This window comes from Pinus tabuliformis, chromosome 8 (genome assembly GCF_031772625.1).
Source record: "Pinus tabuliformis cultivar Carrire ecotype Pingquan chromosome 8, CPIR1, whole genome shotgun sequence".
NCBI lineage: Eukaryota > Viridiplantae > Streptophyta > Pinopsida > Pinales > Pinaceae > Pinus > Pinus tabuliformis.
This window is the reverse complement of record NC_142294.1, coordinates 791671664-791688861: the sequence shown is the minus strand read 5'-3', so window position 1 is coordinate 791688861 and position 17198 is coordinate 791671664. Positions and strand designations below refer to the sequence as shown.

The following is a 17198-nucleotide window of genomic DNA, read 5'->3' as shown; positions in this document are numbered from 1 at the left end:
AAAAGAGAATGAAGCAAAGATCAACAATCCATGACACTGCAATGGTACATATAGGGGATCAACAAAGAATCCATACGGTGGGTCAATCTAACAAAGGTAAACATGTTTCTTTTGAAGATGTGGCAGTTGTAGTTGAAGCTAAAGCTCAAAAATATGTTTCTATTAGTGAGGAGGAGGTTAGAATTGTTGTTGAAAAGAAGAAAATAAATAAAACATCGAGAATAAAAATGCCCAAGAATGTCTCTCTTCCACTTGGTGATGAAGAGATTATTTATGTAGAAGAAGATATTTTAACTAGGAAGAAGAAGAAATAAAAAAATTGGTGAATCTGTTAAAATCATAAGCAATAGTGAAGAACAAAGTGAAATTTATGAAGGCAACAAAGAAATCATAACATCAGGTGCTTATTTAGAGGATGACATTATGAAAACAAAATAAAATGCCATTCAGAATCACTTGAGGAAGAGTAAATTAATTAATGGTGGCAAAACATTTGAGCTTAATGTCACCTAATTCTATAGGTTAGATGAAGGACAATCTCAATATGAAATTAGAAAGGCACATCACCTACATGTCCATAATTTTAAAACATTATTCAGGTACAATCCATATGCACATGTGGTGGATTATGTGGTTCCTTTTTATCCAAATCAAGTTCCCAACAAGGAGGCATTTGATAGGACACAATGTTTTGACTACGGATATTATGTAGTTGGAGGGAACCATTCAACAGAGGCCAAAAGACAATTGATTGAGGAATATCCTAGAAACTATCTTTTTGAAATAGTGTAATGCATCATTTATGTTGGTTTAACAAGAACAAAAGCAAAGTTATTGGCATGGAATCATAATGCAGATAATGAGTATAGAATGTCTATGACTTTCATCCAAAGGTTCATATTTATTCATAATGAATTTATAGAAAAAATGTGGTGGGGATAAGACAAAGGTCAGTTTAAGCTTTCAAAAGGAATATTGTATGGAAATAGGTTATCAAATTGAGGATATAATCAAATCAAAAGGTGGCAAAGTAAATTCAGAACTATTCAGAAGCATAGATAAAATTTTCTAGTTGGAATTTAGAACAAAGGAGATATGGGAATTGATTGATGACATTTTTGACATGTGGGAGAATATTTCCATAAAAAATCAGAATGTTAAAAAGTTTAAACCCATAATATGTACCAACAGTAAGACATGTCCTGAAATGAAGCAACTTTCATATGATATGACTATAACACCTTGGAGGACATTGCAAGGAGTGAAGGATGACAAACTAGTCAAATCAATATTATGTCTTGTGAAGTTAGGTGAATTGTTATTGGAGGAAATGTGCTTGGAATTTCAAAAGTAAGTTTGTTGAATTATTTTAACTTTTTCTTGGATTATAATTTTTTTTAAATATAGCATGTTGTTGTTGGTATTATTTGTTATACATATCACTATATTAACAATTTTTACTTTATTTATTCATTCATAAGATTTATATGAAAATAAAAAAACATATTGTTAAAATGTTGAATGAAGAGAGCTGGAATGATGTTGAACTCAACTACCCAGAATCCAGTTCTACAACAACACTTAAAGATTTTTATTTTGCATTCAAAAAGGTATGTTGATTTTTACATTCATTTTATTCATATAATTTTTTATTTTATTTTATTACTTATATTTTTTTATTTCATTAAAGATGTCGAAGAAGGATTCAAATGGAGTACCAAATACTTTCAAAAGCTTCATTGAAAAAATTAAGTTGGAAATGTTGAGAAAGAAGCATCTTAGGAATGTTGAACTTGATCCTACTCTTACTCATTTCATTTGGAATGGGTTGGACACTATCCAATATCAAATAATACAAGGTGATTGTGAAGACATTGCAAAACTCATACCTAAAAGGGAATATGCCCTGGTTATTGCAGACATTCCTCATGGTTTCAATTTCCCAGACATTGGATATGATAGTGATCCTTACGCTTATCAAGATTTTAATGAAGTAGTTACGGGCTTTCAAGAAGTTACAACATTACCACTTTGGAGATTGGTGACATTTCATTCAAACACACAATTTGCAATGTTATTAACAAGCTTCAAGGGAAAATGAAACTCAAGGAGGCAACTTACATGGTAGGACATTGAAATTTTATGTTTTATTAACATAATATATATATATATATATATATATATATATATATATATATATATATATATATATATATATATATATATATATATATATACAAGTGAATTAAACTTTTACTATGTCGTGTTACAGGAAAAAATCAAATCTTATTTCTTTTGGAGATCATCCAATTACAAGTGATTATGAGTTCATCCATGGTGAATGTTGGGCAAAAGATGATAGCTATAAGTCTATTCTTTTGAACCAAGTAAATGGAAAGAGTCATAGCCAAGTATTGGTTCATGATGATGTCGTAAAAAAGTTAACATATGAGGATAAAGAGGCAAAAGGAGAGATAGTTAACATTTATCAAAAAACACAAACATTGATTAATTATCTTATATATTTATGTTCAAATGAAGGAGATTAGGTTTTGAATTTATTTTCAAGTTCAGGTAAGTTTTATTATATAAAATTAAATTTTAATATTTTCTTCTTTTTTTTATGTGTGTATACTAATTTACTTACTTATTGTTTTTGTGCTTGATGATTATGCACTACACTAGCATGTTGCCTACAAAAAGGAATAATTTTCATTGTGATTGAAAGAGACCCACTACAATGAAATTATAGAAAGGGGAGGCAAACAGAGGACACAGATGAGGAGCTAGGGTTTTAGGTTTCTGAGCTCCATGGAGGCACGCAAATGGGGGAGCTCCACTCCCCCCTACAGGCAGGCAGTGGTCAGCTGCGATAAGAAACCAATAGAATCGGTCAGAGGTCCTTTAAGAGAAGGGAAAAAGAACATGGAAGTGGATCATGATTTAACCAAACCAAGGGAGGAAAACATCACAAAAGATAATGAGGAAGAAGACAAGAAACAAGGAGTAGAAAACAAGGCGCAAAAGGGGCCATGTAAACCCAAGGGTGAGGTCACTCCCAGAGTAGTTTTAAATGATCCTGCTCTGTAGGTGCACAGGGACCACATGCAGACCTCAACTATCATTTGCAAATTCATGGGATTATGGCCCACTAAAAAGGCACTACAAGCATGGATTACCACTAGAAACCAAAAGGAAGCATAGACCTACATCTTGGGTCAAAGGGTTTCTTCACTGTGGTATTTACAAATATTGAGGACAAAGACAGGGTGTTTGAAGGAGGACCCTACTTCTAAACTGCAATAGGCCTACGCATGCGGTCGTGGATGATGAATTTTTTCCCTGATGTCTGGGTAAGACTCTACTCTCTACCTCTTGATTACTGGGAAACGGAATCATTATCTGCCATAGGAAATAAACTAGGGAGTTTTGTCAAAGCCTCTGAGGCCACTAGAAGGGGAAAATACACTTTCATCGCACGAATATGTGTGGAGATGGATCTCTCTGGAGCTCTACCGGATGAGGTCATCTTGGAAGTTTTTTATGAAGAATGGGTGGAAACAGTAGATTATGAATATATTGCCTTCAGATTTCGTAGGTGCCATGGGCATGGCCACCTATTTAGAGAATTCCCTCTCAGTAAAATAGAGAACAGAAGTAAAGAAACCATAATGAAAGATATTGAAAACTTTCACAAAGTGGGATATAGAGGAAAAGGGGGAAAAGCAATAGCAAACAAGAGGGCAACATGCCAGTCTGAACAGGTTCCAAGTTCTCGAAGAAGAGGAAGAGATAACAAAAGTAGATCAAGTAATGGAAGGAAGCCCGGGGGAGAAGGAGAAAGAAGAAGATAGGGAACAAACATAGGATAGTAATAAATAGAAAGAAACTATGCTGAGCGATGGATACCTTGAGATGGAAATGAAGGATCATGAACTGCAGGATATTCTTGATAGAGAACACCTAGATCTGGAAGGGTTCTTGAAATAGGGAACCATGGGAGGGGTAGACTCATTACCTCAAAATAGTTCAATAGAGTACAGTAGCTGTTTCTATGGAAAACATGGGCTAAAGGGTTGGAATGGCAAAGAAACAATGAAAGGCAGATCAACGAAGGTGTGAAAACTATGAAAACCACACCAAGATTAACTCCTGGAAACCCAGGAAAGAAAAGCGGCAGAAAAAAGCAGAACGAGTTATTGATGGAATGTGGAAAGCTAATGATAGATTCAAGTAATATGAAAGACCTAACCAGTTACTCCTTTACAAATATTTAATAATGAAGTTCCAATCCTGGAATATCAGAGGTCTAGGTAGTAAAAGAAAACAAATAATACTTAGCAATAAAATGAAACAAGAAGCTCTGGATATGATCTTTATCCAGGAAACTAAATGTTCCATTTAAAAAATAAAAGAAATTCACAGCAAATGGCTCAATAGATTTGAGTTTCTAGAAGTTAAAGGAGATAATACAACAGGAGGTATACTCACTCTTTGGAACCCCCAAAAACTTGGCATAATAGATGCTGATACATCTAGGAATTATTTATCAGTGGTTATTCAACTTGTGGGAGATAGGGAGACTTATCTGGTCACAAATGTTTATGGCCCTCAAAGAATGGATGATAAACTCAGGTTTCTAGATTCTCTTGTGGATCTAAGAGATAGACATGTAGGAGTACCATGGATCATAGGTGGGGACTTCAACATGATCAAATCACTTTCAGAGAAAAAAGGAGGAACTAGAACTTTAAGCAAAGACTCCATTGCATTTCAAACTTTTATAGATAATATGAAGCTAGTTGACACTGATATGAGTAATGGCCTCTTTACTTGGAACAATAAAAGAGGAGGAGAGTCTCAAGTAGCCTCAAAGTTAGACAGATTCATAATCTCAGAGGACCTTATGCTAACCAACAAGGAAATGATAGCGACAATTCTCCCCTTTGGAGGCTCGGACCATTGGCCTGTACAACTTGAGGTTCAGGGCATTGGTACCCCAAGAACAGACCTTTTAGATTTGAGAATATCTCGCTCACCCACCCAGATTTCATCAGCAACATTGCAAAATGGTGGATAGAAGATCTGCATATTCAGGGTACAAGAATGTTTCTATTACACAAAAGACTAAAACACATCAAGCTCGGAATTAAATACTGGAACAAGAATGAATTTGGAAATATTTTTGAAGTGAAAAAATTGTTGAAGACAAAATGCAAGAACTCAATCAAGCCCTTATCACGGATGGCTTTGACAAAGTTAGGAATGATCAAGTTACCAAACATCATCAAGACTAGGAGAATTTATGTAAACAAGAGGAAATGTCAGGCCCTGATGGTTTCAATGTGGATTTCTTTAAAGCTTGTTGGAGCATTGTTAAACAAGACATTCGGAATGTGGTGGAGGATTCCAGAATGAATAGAACCATTTTGAAGGTGCTCAATACTCCCTTCATTTCCTTGATCCCTAAATAGGACAATGCCGAGACTCCAGACAGGTTTAGACCCATAGCTTTGTGCAATGTGGTGTACAAGATAATATCCAAGGTTGTTTCCAATAGACTCAAACCACTTCTTTCTACTCTAGTTTCTGTGGAGCAATCTAGTTATGTGGAGGGTAGACAAATTCTCAATAACACCATTCAAGCGCATGAGGTGGTGCACTCATTGTTAAGCAACAGGAAGGTTGGCATGATCATGCAATTGGACCTAGCCAAAGCTTATGATAAGTTGAATTGGACCTATATCAGGAAGGTCCTTATAACTTTTGGGTTTGATCATAACTGGGTAATATAGGTCATGGCCTTGGTGACTTCTTCTAGCTTCTCAATTCTAGTTAATGGTTCTCCTTCCAAGACTTTTACTCCTTCAAGAGGCCTCAGGCAGGGAGATCCGCTCTCTCCATTTCTCTTTATCCTCATGATGGAAGGACTTGGTCAGACAATCAAGCATGCGAAAGAAGTTGGCAACATCAAGGGGCTCCAACTGTCTGAGACTGGACAGGCTTTGACCCATCAACAATTTGTTGATGACACCATGGTGCAGGGAATCCCCACAGTCAAGGAAGCTCTAACTTATAAACAAATTATGTGTGACTTTGCCATGGCTACAGGTATGGAAGTTAATCTCTCCAAGTCTAAGATATTTTTCTTTAATACCAATATTTCTATTCAGAGAAATATCTCCAGAATTCTGGGCTTTTAAAGGGATGTCCTTCCCTCCAAATACTTGGGAGTTCCTCTAACTGACAAACCTTTGCACAAGAGCATTTGGGAGTCGGTGATTAATAAGATGTAAAGTAAAATTAGGATATTAACTATTAGATCTTTAAACTTGGCTGATCGGTTAGTGCTTACAAAAGTTGTTCTTCAATCTATCCCCGTCTTCATGTTATCAGCCCTTCCAACTCCAAAAGGAGTTCTGCAACAATTTAGAACCATTCAAAGAGACTTTCTTTGGGGTAAGGGGGAGCAGAGAAATAAATGGGCCTTGGTAGCCTAGGATAAGATTTGCAAACCTAAAAACCATGGGGGTCTTCGATTGGATGATCCGGAAGCACTAAGCAAAGTTTTAGGGGCCAAATTATGGTGGCGTTGGGTAAAAGATCCAAAAAATTAGTGGGATAATATCTGGAAAGAAAAATATGCCAGCACTTGGAAAGATAATGATCACATAAGGATGAATGGCATCATAAAAGGCTCACACATCTGGAATAAGGCCTGGGAGAATAGAGGCTTAGTACAAAAAAATAGCTTCTGGGAAATCAGAGAGGGAGATCTTGCTTTGTTTTGGGAGGATAAATGGCAACAAGAACCTACACTATTAAGAGAGGACTTTCTAGACCTCAAGAAAGAAACTAATGCCAAAGGGTTATTTAGGGTAAAATATTTTTGGGACCAAACCAATAGTGAAGGAAAATGGAGAACCTTGAAGAATATAGGTTACAGGGATGATAGCCCCTTGAAAGCAAAAGCTGAGGCACTTCTGAAAATGTTGGAACAAAAGAAAATTTTAGTGACAGGGGGGCATGACCAACTCAGATGGGGTAACAATAATGAAGGTACCTTCAATCTTAAGGAGGCAAAACGCAAACTCCTTGAACTAGACTCCAATGTACCGGTCAGGGTTTGGCAGAACCTATGGAGGCATTAAGGATGGATGAAGATCAAACTCTTCAGGTGGCTGGTTCATCATAAGAAAATTCTGACTTGGGAAAAAATTTGGAAGAGGGATGTTCTGGGTCTTCCCAGATGCCAGCTCTGTGAGGCCCAGGAGGAAACAATGGAGCACCTTCTCAATAGTTGTATTTTTACCTCCAGTTTGTGGGATGCTTTTGCCACTATTTTCCGAGAGACAGACAAGGACAAAGGGAGGATTATCAACACCCTGAATAACTGGAGACAAAACTTCTATGATTATGAATTTATTTGCTCAGCTTGGGCTTTAATGCCAAGATTCATAATATGGAATTTCTGGAAAGAAAGGAACAACAAAATCTTCAAAAATGTAAAAAGTTCCTCCCAACGCATTTTTGAGCAGATCTTAAGACAACTTAAGGAGACAGTAGGTACTATTTTGAGAACCTCCCCAAAGAATCCACCTTCAGAAATTGAAATGCAGATACTTCTTCAGTTGTGTATGCAGGGGCTTATACCACAGGGCTTGGATAGGAAGGTAATGACACAGGACACTAAGCAGGATTACTGGCATCCCCCCCCCCCACAGGGTTTTCTGAAATACAACATTGATGGGGCCTCAAAAGGCAACCCGAGTATTGTTGGCTTTGGAGGGGTGTTAAGGGATGAAAATGGTTGCATCCTTTTTATTTTCCACTACCATTTGGGAAGAGGCACGAATAATATGGCAGAATTAATGGCTCTTAAGCATTGTTTAGAATTCCTGAAGTAGAATAATCTGCAAAATATAATAGTTGAAGTTGGTTCTGAGTTAAACATTGACTCGGTCAAGAGAATCAGCTACAACACGGAGCCAGAAAAAGTCTCAAAACACTGGAGGTTGCTCCAGGTCTTTCAACGGATTCAGCTTCACCTCCTAGGCTTACGTACCGTGATTTTTACCCATGTGCTAAGGACAGCAAATAAATTGGTGGACATCCTGGCCAATCAAGGGGTGCTCTGCACCAAAAATAGGGTTGAGCTGAGTTGGAAAGAGATGCCTCAGAATAGATTAAAGGCGCTATGTCAAGATCAGGTGGATGAGGCCAGAATGGTGTTTCGCAACAGAGCCACAGAGATGGGTCTAATTGATTTGGTATATTGATGAAGTGTTATTTCTGAAGTGCTGTTATTTTGGGGATGTAGGTCACTATGGGCCTCATCAACCCTAGCAAGAACAATCATAGAAGGCACTGGGGGAGGTTGCTCAGCAGACACTGTTTCTTGGATAGATAGCCGAACAAAGGAATTTTCAGCTTCCTTTGGTTCAGTTGCCCGAGGAGATGGGTTTGGGCGAGGGGCCGGATTCCTGGCTTTCTCGGCAGACTCAAAACCCCAAATTTTCTTTCTATGGTGGAAAAAACACTCGCTAGGTGGTTTCTGGATTATCGCAGGGCCTTCAAGCTAAAAGTGATTTTTCGGAGTTGGGAGCGATTCCACTCACAAAGCAACATGTGGCCAAGGGACGGGAAGGAATAACGCCCTCATCGCGCCGTAATTCTCGGTGATTTTGGCACGTGCGATATGTTCGACAACCGTTGGATCAAGCTCAACGAATCTATGGTCAAGATTAAGTGAGCATGTTGGTAGGTCCAGGGAATTTATCGCACAGACTCAAAAACCCCTATTTTTCTTTCTGTGTTGGCAATACCGCTCGCATGGTGGTTTCGGGTTTATCGCAGGGCCTTCAAGCTGAAAGTGATTTTTTGGAGTTGGGAGCGATTCCACTCACAAAGCAACATGTGGCTAAGGGACGGAAAGGAATACCGCCCTCATCGCACAGTAATTCTTGGTGCTCTTGGCATGTGCAATATGATCCATAGTCGTTGGATCAGGCACGAAGATTCCACAGTTAAGATTAAGCATGCATGTTAGTGGGTCCAGGGCATTTATCACGTGGTCATTCTCTGTGCCTTTTGGTCTTGCGATATCATCCTCTGCCGTTGCATCTAGTAAGGTGATTCAATGATCAAGGAAAAGTTTGCAGGTCCGGGTGAGCAGTATCTTTTGTGCTTGTTGCGCTTCATGACGGGAATCAGTGGTTTTTGGGCAGACTACATGCTTGAGGGTTATCCCCCCATTTGGGCGTGAAATCCTTTTAGAATGGTCCCTATTTCCTCATCGGGTCCGAATCTTTTTTAAAGTGGATGCATGTTCTCACCCCGATTTGAGCCTTGGCTGTCAGATCTCTAAGGGGGGATTGAACGGTCTAGGTTTTTGTTTGTTTTTCATGGGTTTTGTAGTTTTGTTTGTGGGACCTTGGCTTGGCTTTTAAGGCTTGAGCTCAGTGACCATGGCCTTTAGTGGTTTGATATTTCTTTGGCCCACAATTCCTTTGGGACTATTGTATTTTATGTAATTTATTTTTCGATTTATTGAAATAGAAGGTACGACTCTTGCGTTAGCAAAAAAAGAAAAGAAAGAGACCCACTACAATGAAATTTTATTCAACAAAGTATTAATGATCTTCAATTTCTTCCACATGCAATGTAAGAAGTTGGTATGAGGAAAGGAGATTTTAATGAATCATGTGTGGAAAAAAAGGCAAAGGAACCTCAACCACCATTATGTGGAATGATTGGAAAATGACACTTTGGGAGATTTGCAGACATGAAAGATCCATTAGAAGAGGAAAATGAGGAAACTCAAGAATAAAATATTGTGGAAGAAGAAAATAGTGAAGCTGAAGAAGACGATGAACATGGATTATATGATATTGTTGATGACATTTAAGTTATGAATGCAAATCTAACTCAATTTTGAGATATCTTTATTAGTTTTACTTGTAATGTTTTGACTTTGAGATTTTATGAAAATAATGGAAATTTGATTATTGTTGTTAGATGTTCAATATTTGTATTATCTGATTTTCACTTTAATTTTTATGTGAATCATTTTTTTTGTAAAAAACCTATGATTACTATTATTTTTTAATGTAAAATTCATAAAAAATGTTATTTTTTTAAGTTTTTTTGTTAGGATTTTCCCATAACATTGTTTATTTGACATGTCATTTTTGACAAAAAATCTGAAAATGTGTATTTTTTCATTATATTTATATTCAAAATGTGTTTTTTGGTCACGTAAGAGTGGAGCCTTCTATTAACTGCAAGAAAGATTACATATATTACATGTCTTTACAAGTGTAAAGACCAACAAGGACTAACCCGATGTAGATTAACCATCTACACAACCCGAAACAAACCCGAAACCTTATACCTAAATATTACATCTAAACCTTCGCTCGTTATCCGACCCGATGGCCATTCGATAAGACCTCCACTGATCCAATGGTTTTTAAATAGATTGCTTTGGAGATATGCACAACCTTTACCATCTTTACGAAGCCGACAGGGTAAATAAACTGTCAATGTATAAAACTTCAATTCTGTTCTTGGACTTAACCTCCTCCCACGTTGAAACTCGATATCCTTTCGATCCATATCCCATAAGATCCAACAGTCACGAACACTATCGCCACTGAAACATGCACCCCTTTTACCTGGTTCATAGATCCGATAAGGATTATGAGCCATTGGTTTATAAATGTTCGGGTCCGGTCTGAGACTTAACCTTCGATTACTTTTAGAACCCGATATCCATACAATTAAGCCCTTGTTGATCTGACGGTCCTTCGAGATATCGGATCAGAAACTTGAATGATATTTACCCTCTTTAAGGACACAATGAAGATTATAAACCACTGATCTAAAAATCTCCGGGTCCGCTTGAATAGTTAACTTTCAATCACTTTCCCACCTGATAGCCATTCGATGATGAAGGCTATCAAGATCTGTGGTCGGCGACCTTCTAAGAAGCCTGTTGTTTACCAAGTGCCCCTCCCCTATAGAAAGCTCTGTTTTAAGCATTTTTGAGGGATCAACGGTTAAGAATGACTTTCACTTCCACTTTCTCCTACTTCCACTAGTCTTCCTTCTTGTTCATTCCTAATAGTCTAGAAGTACTCCATGTCTTTGGTCGCCTGTCTTTGAAAATCCTCACGCAATTTCCCCGAGGTTGTTGAATCCCAAGCATACTTGCTGTAACTTTCTTTTCAAAACACTCCTTCATTTGCCAGATGATCAGCTAGCATATTGGATTTTCTTCACACATGAACGAAGCTGATCGTTCTCAGGGTTTGTAGGTGGGAATGAATGCGCTGAAAGACCTGCAAAAGCCGCCAATTTTTTGAAACTTTTCCAAGTGCTTTTCCATTACATATCTTCTTGGCCACATTAATAACCAATTCAGAGTCTGCTTCAATGATGGCATTATGTAAATTTGACTCGATTAGTATTTCCAGGCACTGCTCTAAGGCCATGAGCTCTGCCATGTTATTAGTGGCAGTCCCCAAATGACTATGAAAGATATCCTTTATGTACCCCTGCTCATCTCTGATGACCCCGCCAAAACTAGCCATCCCTGTGTTACCTTTAGGGGCTCCATCTACGTTGATTTTCAAGAAACCATGAGGAAGAGGTTGTTAGATGTCTTTACCAGCATTTATTTGGATCACACCCTTTTTTATGCTCTTGGTAACTAGCGAATGGAGACCCAACTGCAGCAGTATACAAGTGTCCTGGGGTAGGGTAGGGTCCTCAAGAGGTCTCCCTAAAAGGGCTCCAACAATGTCTTTGAGCTGTCTTAATATTTGTGCAATAATTTTCTGGATTGAGCCAGTTTTATTCCTAAAAATCCTGCCATTGCGTTCTTTCTAGACATCCCAGATTAAGAAGCCCTGAACCAGAGTCCAAGCTTTGTTGACGATTTCATTTCCTGAGAAGTGTTTTCTCTAATTCTTCAAAGTGTTGGTAATACTGAGTCTGTCCCTGTCAGTCTGCCTGAAGACTGAGGCCACCCAATCCCACAAGGTAGAGGTGAATGGGCAAAGGTTGAGTAAGTGTTCCATCATCTCCTATTGTGAACCACATAGATGGCATTTGGATGGGCCAACAAAACCCCTTTTCAGAAGATTTTCCCAAGTTAGAATTTTCTTTTGTTGAACCAACCACATAAACAACTTTATTTTCATCCAATGTTGGTGTTGTAAAGGTCCTTCCATACCTCATGAGGGTTTTGATAATCAAACCTTGGGGCTATTCATTTAGCTTCTTTGAGGTTAAAGTTACCTTCCGTGTTTCTTCCCCATCTCAATTGTTTAGACGAGGATGATACCAAAATCTTCCTCTGTTCCAAGTCTAGAGCAAGAGAGCATGCGTGACCTTTCAAAGGGCTCTCTTCACTATAGCCCAAATACTTCCATATTCTCCATTTACAATTGTTCCTTACCTGATCCCAAAAGTCACTTACCATACATAAACCTTTGTTGTCAGTGTCATTCTTGAGAGCGATTATTTCTTCCCTAAACAAGTTTGGTTCCTGCTGCCAGTTGTTCTCCCAGAATCTTACCAGGTTCCCAGCTCGGATCTCCCATAAGCTGTGTTGCTGGACAATGGCTCTATTTTACAAAGTAATATTCCAAATGTGGGAACCCTTGATAAGCCCAGACATTTGGATATGATCCCTCTCCTGCCAATTATTTTCGTATTTATGTTTCCAAAGCTTGGCCCGAGGGGTTGCCGATTCCTTAAGAAACCTCCACCAAAGTTTTGCACCTGAAACTCTACAGAGGGTTTCAGGGTCATGAAGCCCCAAACCACCATGGGCCTTAGGTTTGCAGAGCTTGTCCCAAGCTACCAAAGCCCATTTATTTTTCTCTTCCCCTTTGCCCCAAAGAAAATCTCTTTGAATGTTCCTAATCTATTTCATAACTCCTATAGGAGCAAGAAGAGTTGACATCATGAAAATGGATATGGCCTGCAGGATAGCCTTTGTAAGCGCAAGGCGCCCTGCCAAATCCAAAGATCGGCATGTCCATTTCCTAATCCTATCCTGAAGATTGTTAATTACCAGCTTCCACACTCCCCTGCTTAGAGGTTTGTTCGTAAGAGGCATTCCAAGGTACTTAGAAGGTAACTGATCCCTTTGAAACCCCAGAATTCTGGTGAGGTTTCTATGAATATCAATGTCAGTGTTAAAAATGTAAACTTTTGATTTGTCAAGGCCTACCTCTGTACCAATGGCCATAGCAAAGTCGTTCAAGATTTGTTTAAAAGATTTGGCTTCCTTGACAATGGGAATGCCCTGCAACGTAGTGTCATCCATAAATTGTTGGCGAGTTGAAGCAACTCCATCTATGGTAAGTTTCAGTCCCTGGATTCTTCCTTCAAAACTTGCCATTTTTATCACTCTACCTAGCCCTTCCATCATAAGCACAAAGAGGAAGGGGGAGAGTGGATCTCTTTACCTGAGACCCCTAGAAGGCGTAAAGGTTTGTGAGAGATTTTTCGGCGAAAATCACATGGAATATCATTTGTCGACGCATTTCAAACCAACTAGTGTGGTTCTTGAGGGCGAGCCATTAAGCAGGATTGAAAAACTAGCCATGGATACAAGGGCCATAACCCATCTAATCCAGTTGTGGTCGAAACTATAAGCTCTCAGCACTACCCTGATGTAAGACCAGCTTAGCTTGTCATAACCTTTTGCTAGGTCAAGTTGTATGATCATCTAGCTTGCTTATTGCTCTTAAGAGAGTGTACCACCTCATGAGCTTGCAAGATGTTATTTAGAATCTGTCTTCCTTCCACATAACCAATTTGCTCCTCTGAGACAAGAGTTGGAAGAAGGGGCTTGAGTCTGTTAGTGATCACTTTGGAAATAATTTTGTACACCACATTACATAAAGCTATGGGTTTGAATTTGTACAGTGTCATAGCTTTTCCCTGCTTTGGAATCAAAGCTATGAAAGAGGCATTGAGAGCCTTCAAAACCATTCTGGATCTTCTTGAGTCTTCCATTACATCAAAGGATGTCTTGTTTGAATATTTTCCAACATTCTTTGAAGAAGTCCATATTGAATCCATTCGGGCCAGGAGCTTTCCCATTTTGCATCTCATTGATAACTTCACTGACCTCATCTTCAGACACTGGCCTGTTAAGATTGTGATTTTCCCTTCTTACAAGCTCGGGAACGTACTTTATGAAATTGTTAATGAACCATGACCTATCTAAGAGAGGCTCCTTTGAAATACTAAGGAAGTGTTGTACTAGGAAAGATTCCATTTCTTTGTGGGAGACGAGCTCTTTCCCTTGAAAATCTTTGAGTTTTGAAATTTTGTTATGTGACCTGTGATCCAAAGTTGATTTATGAAAAAACTTTGTGTTTCTTTCCCCTTCTCTAATCCACTGCACTCAATTTATGTCTCCATAAAATCTCCTCTTGCATGCACCTATCTTCAGATTCCCTCCGAAGAGAATCAGCTTGAGTTTTCCTTTCCTTGGTAAAACCATATGTGATTATGATCTGATTAATCCCCTGGAGTTTTTGTTCAACTTCTCTTTTGGCTTTAAAAATATTACCAAACTCTTTTTTATTCCAATATTTGAGTCTGGATTTGATGTGTTTAAGTCTTTGTTGCAGCATGAACATTTTAGTGCCTTGAATGGGAAAATCTTCCATCCACCATTTCTCAATATTGCTCGTGAAGTCAGGGTGAGAGAGCCAGACATTTTCAAACCTAAAAGGTCTTTTCCTCGGTGTACCCATAAAAGTGGCTTCAAGTTGGACAAGCCAATGGTCCGAGCCTCCAAAGGGAAGGATCAAAGCTGACATGTCAAGGCCTGTGAGAAGGAGTTCCTCTGAGATTATGAATCTATCTAGTTTAGAGGAAACTTGAGAAGGCCCTCCTCTCTTATTGTTCTAGGTGAAAGTGCCATGTATTGTTTCAGCATCCACTAGTCTCATGTTATTTATGAAGTTATGGAAGGCCATGGAGTCTCTGCCTAGTGTTCTGGTGCCACCTTTTTTTCTGTAAGAGATTTGATCATATTGAAATCCCCTGCCAAAATCCAGGGCATATCAGGATATCTCTCTCAGCTCCTCAAGGGAGGTGAGAAGCTTGAGTTTGCCTTCTAGTTTTTGAGGACCATATACATTTGTAATCATGTAAATCTCCCTATCACCCAAAGGTTTAATCACCAGTGATAAATAGTTCCTGGATGCTTCCGCATCCAGGATTCCAAGTTTCTTGGGATCCCAAAGCGTAAGAATCCCTCCTGCCAAGTTATCTACCTTATCCTCTAGATACTCATACTTTCTTAACCATTTTCTATGTATTTCTCTGATCTTGTCCGTCGAACACTTTGTTTCCTGAATAAAAACCATATCTGCCTTTTCTTCTTTTATTCTCCTGCTAAGATTTCTTTATTTCCTTTTACTTCCTAGGCCCCTAATGTTCTAGGTTGTAAGATTCATTAAGAAAGTTTTGTAAAGGAGTAGCTAGTGAGATCTCTCATCTTACCTGAGTTAATTATGAGTTTTCCACATTCGGTCAGCAGCTCATTCTGTCTTTTTCTTCCTCTTTTCCTACCTAGATTCTTGGAAGAGTGCCCCGGTGTTTCCTCCATTGTTTTCATCCCTCTATTCTCCTCATTTTCATGGTTTCTTTTGACTCCAGAACCCTTCGATTGGGATCTCCATAAGAAACACTGTTGAACCCTGTCAAACTCCTCTTTTGGTAGGGAATCAACCCCTTTGGTAATACTCTACTCCAGAAACTTTTCTAGATCTAAATTCTCCCTCTTAGGAATCTCCTGCAGTTCATGGTCCTCTGTTCCCACCTCACTTGGGGTCATCTCATGGTCCCTATTGCTCCACAATGCTCGGTAGATCATCCTTTTGCTGTTTATTCTCTGGTATATCCTCCTTGCTATCATCCCTATCCTTCTCATTGGTATTGGTCTCTGATTCCTGGTTTGCCCCATTGTTTCCAACTTCTTCTTCTAAGATTTTGAAACTATTGTGGCTAGGTTGGCCGTCCTCATTGATTTTCTTTTGGTACCACTTTCCTCCTTTCCCTTTACCCCCCACCTTAGTGAAACCCTCTGGATCTTTGCCTGTGGTGGTTTTTGTGTTGCTCTCTAGTTTGTTTGATGGCCAATCTTTGTATAGGTGCCCATGTTCATGGCACTTACGGCACCTAAATGGGACATGTTCATAGTCCACTGCCTACACCCATTCTTCATCTTACACTTCTAAAATGATCTCATCTAGAAGTTCCCCAGATAAGTCCATTTCCACACAAATCCGGGCAAAGGAAGTGTATTTACCTCTTAGAGTCGCATCTGATATCTTTATAAAATGCCCTAGTTTGTTTCCAATAGCCTTTACAGACTCCGGAAACCAATGATCTAAAGGAAGAGAGTATATTCTTATCCATACCGATACTAAAGTGAACGTTTCTCGTTCTAGGAAAAAACTCATCACCCATGGTCGCATGTAAAGCAGCATAAAAATAGGGTCCTCCCTCAAACACTCTATCTTTTTCTAAGCTCGTGAACACCACTGTAAAGAAGCCCTTGGATCCAAGGTGAAGGTTTATTTCCCCCTTTGGTTTCCAGTGGTTCCTTATCCATGCATGTAAGGCCTTCTCCATTGGCCAAATCCCCATAAATTTGCATATAACTGCGTGTTCCACCATGTGATCTCTGTGCACTTGTAGCGCTGGGTCACTTAAAATGACCCGAGGAATAATGGTCGATGTAAACCCCTGTCACACTCATAGGTGCATCTTTCTTATTGTTACCTTCTTTCCTCTTCTCCCTACTATCTTCCTCATGATTTTCTTTCTGTCCGTGAGGTTTGATATTTCCTGTGTTAATATCCTCAGTTATCACCTTCGTTTGTTTCTTGAAGCAATGCAGACCAATTCCCTTGCTTATGTTCACGGCTATTTAACTGTAGGAGGGAGCAGAACTCCCTTCTCCATGACCTGCCATGGTTACCAGGGGCCAAACCCTAACTCAAGCCCTAGTTCAGATTGCAAATCCACCAGTCCGTCTCAGCTGCTCTTTTCACAACCCCCCATATTTTTGTTGTTGTACCCCATAGAAACCCACTATTTTTATTGTTGTGCCCTTACATTATTATTGTTATGTAGACCCTCATGTTCATTGAAATATA

At 38.9% G+C, this 17198-nt stretch overlaps 1 pseudogene; it reads right to left on the bottom strand.

Moving 5' to 3' along the window:
• The window catches only part of LOC149237951 (microtubule-associated protein TORTIFOLIA1-like), a 136775-nt pseudogene extending 123361 nt beyond the window's left edge, over positions 1 to 13414 (bottom strand).
• Positions 13415 to 17198: the final 3784 nt, after the last annotated feature.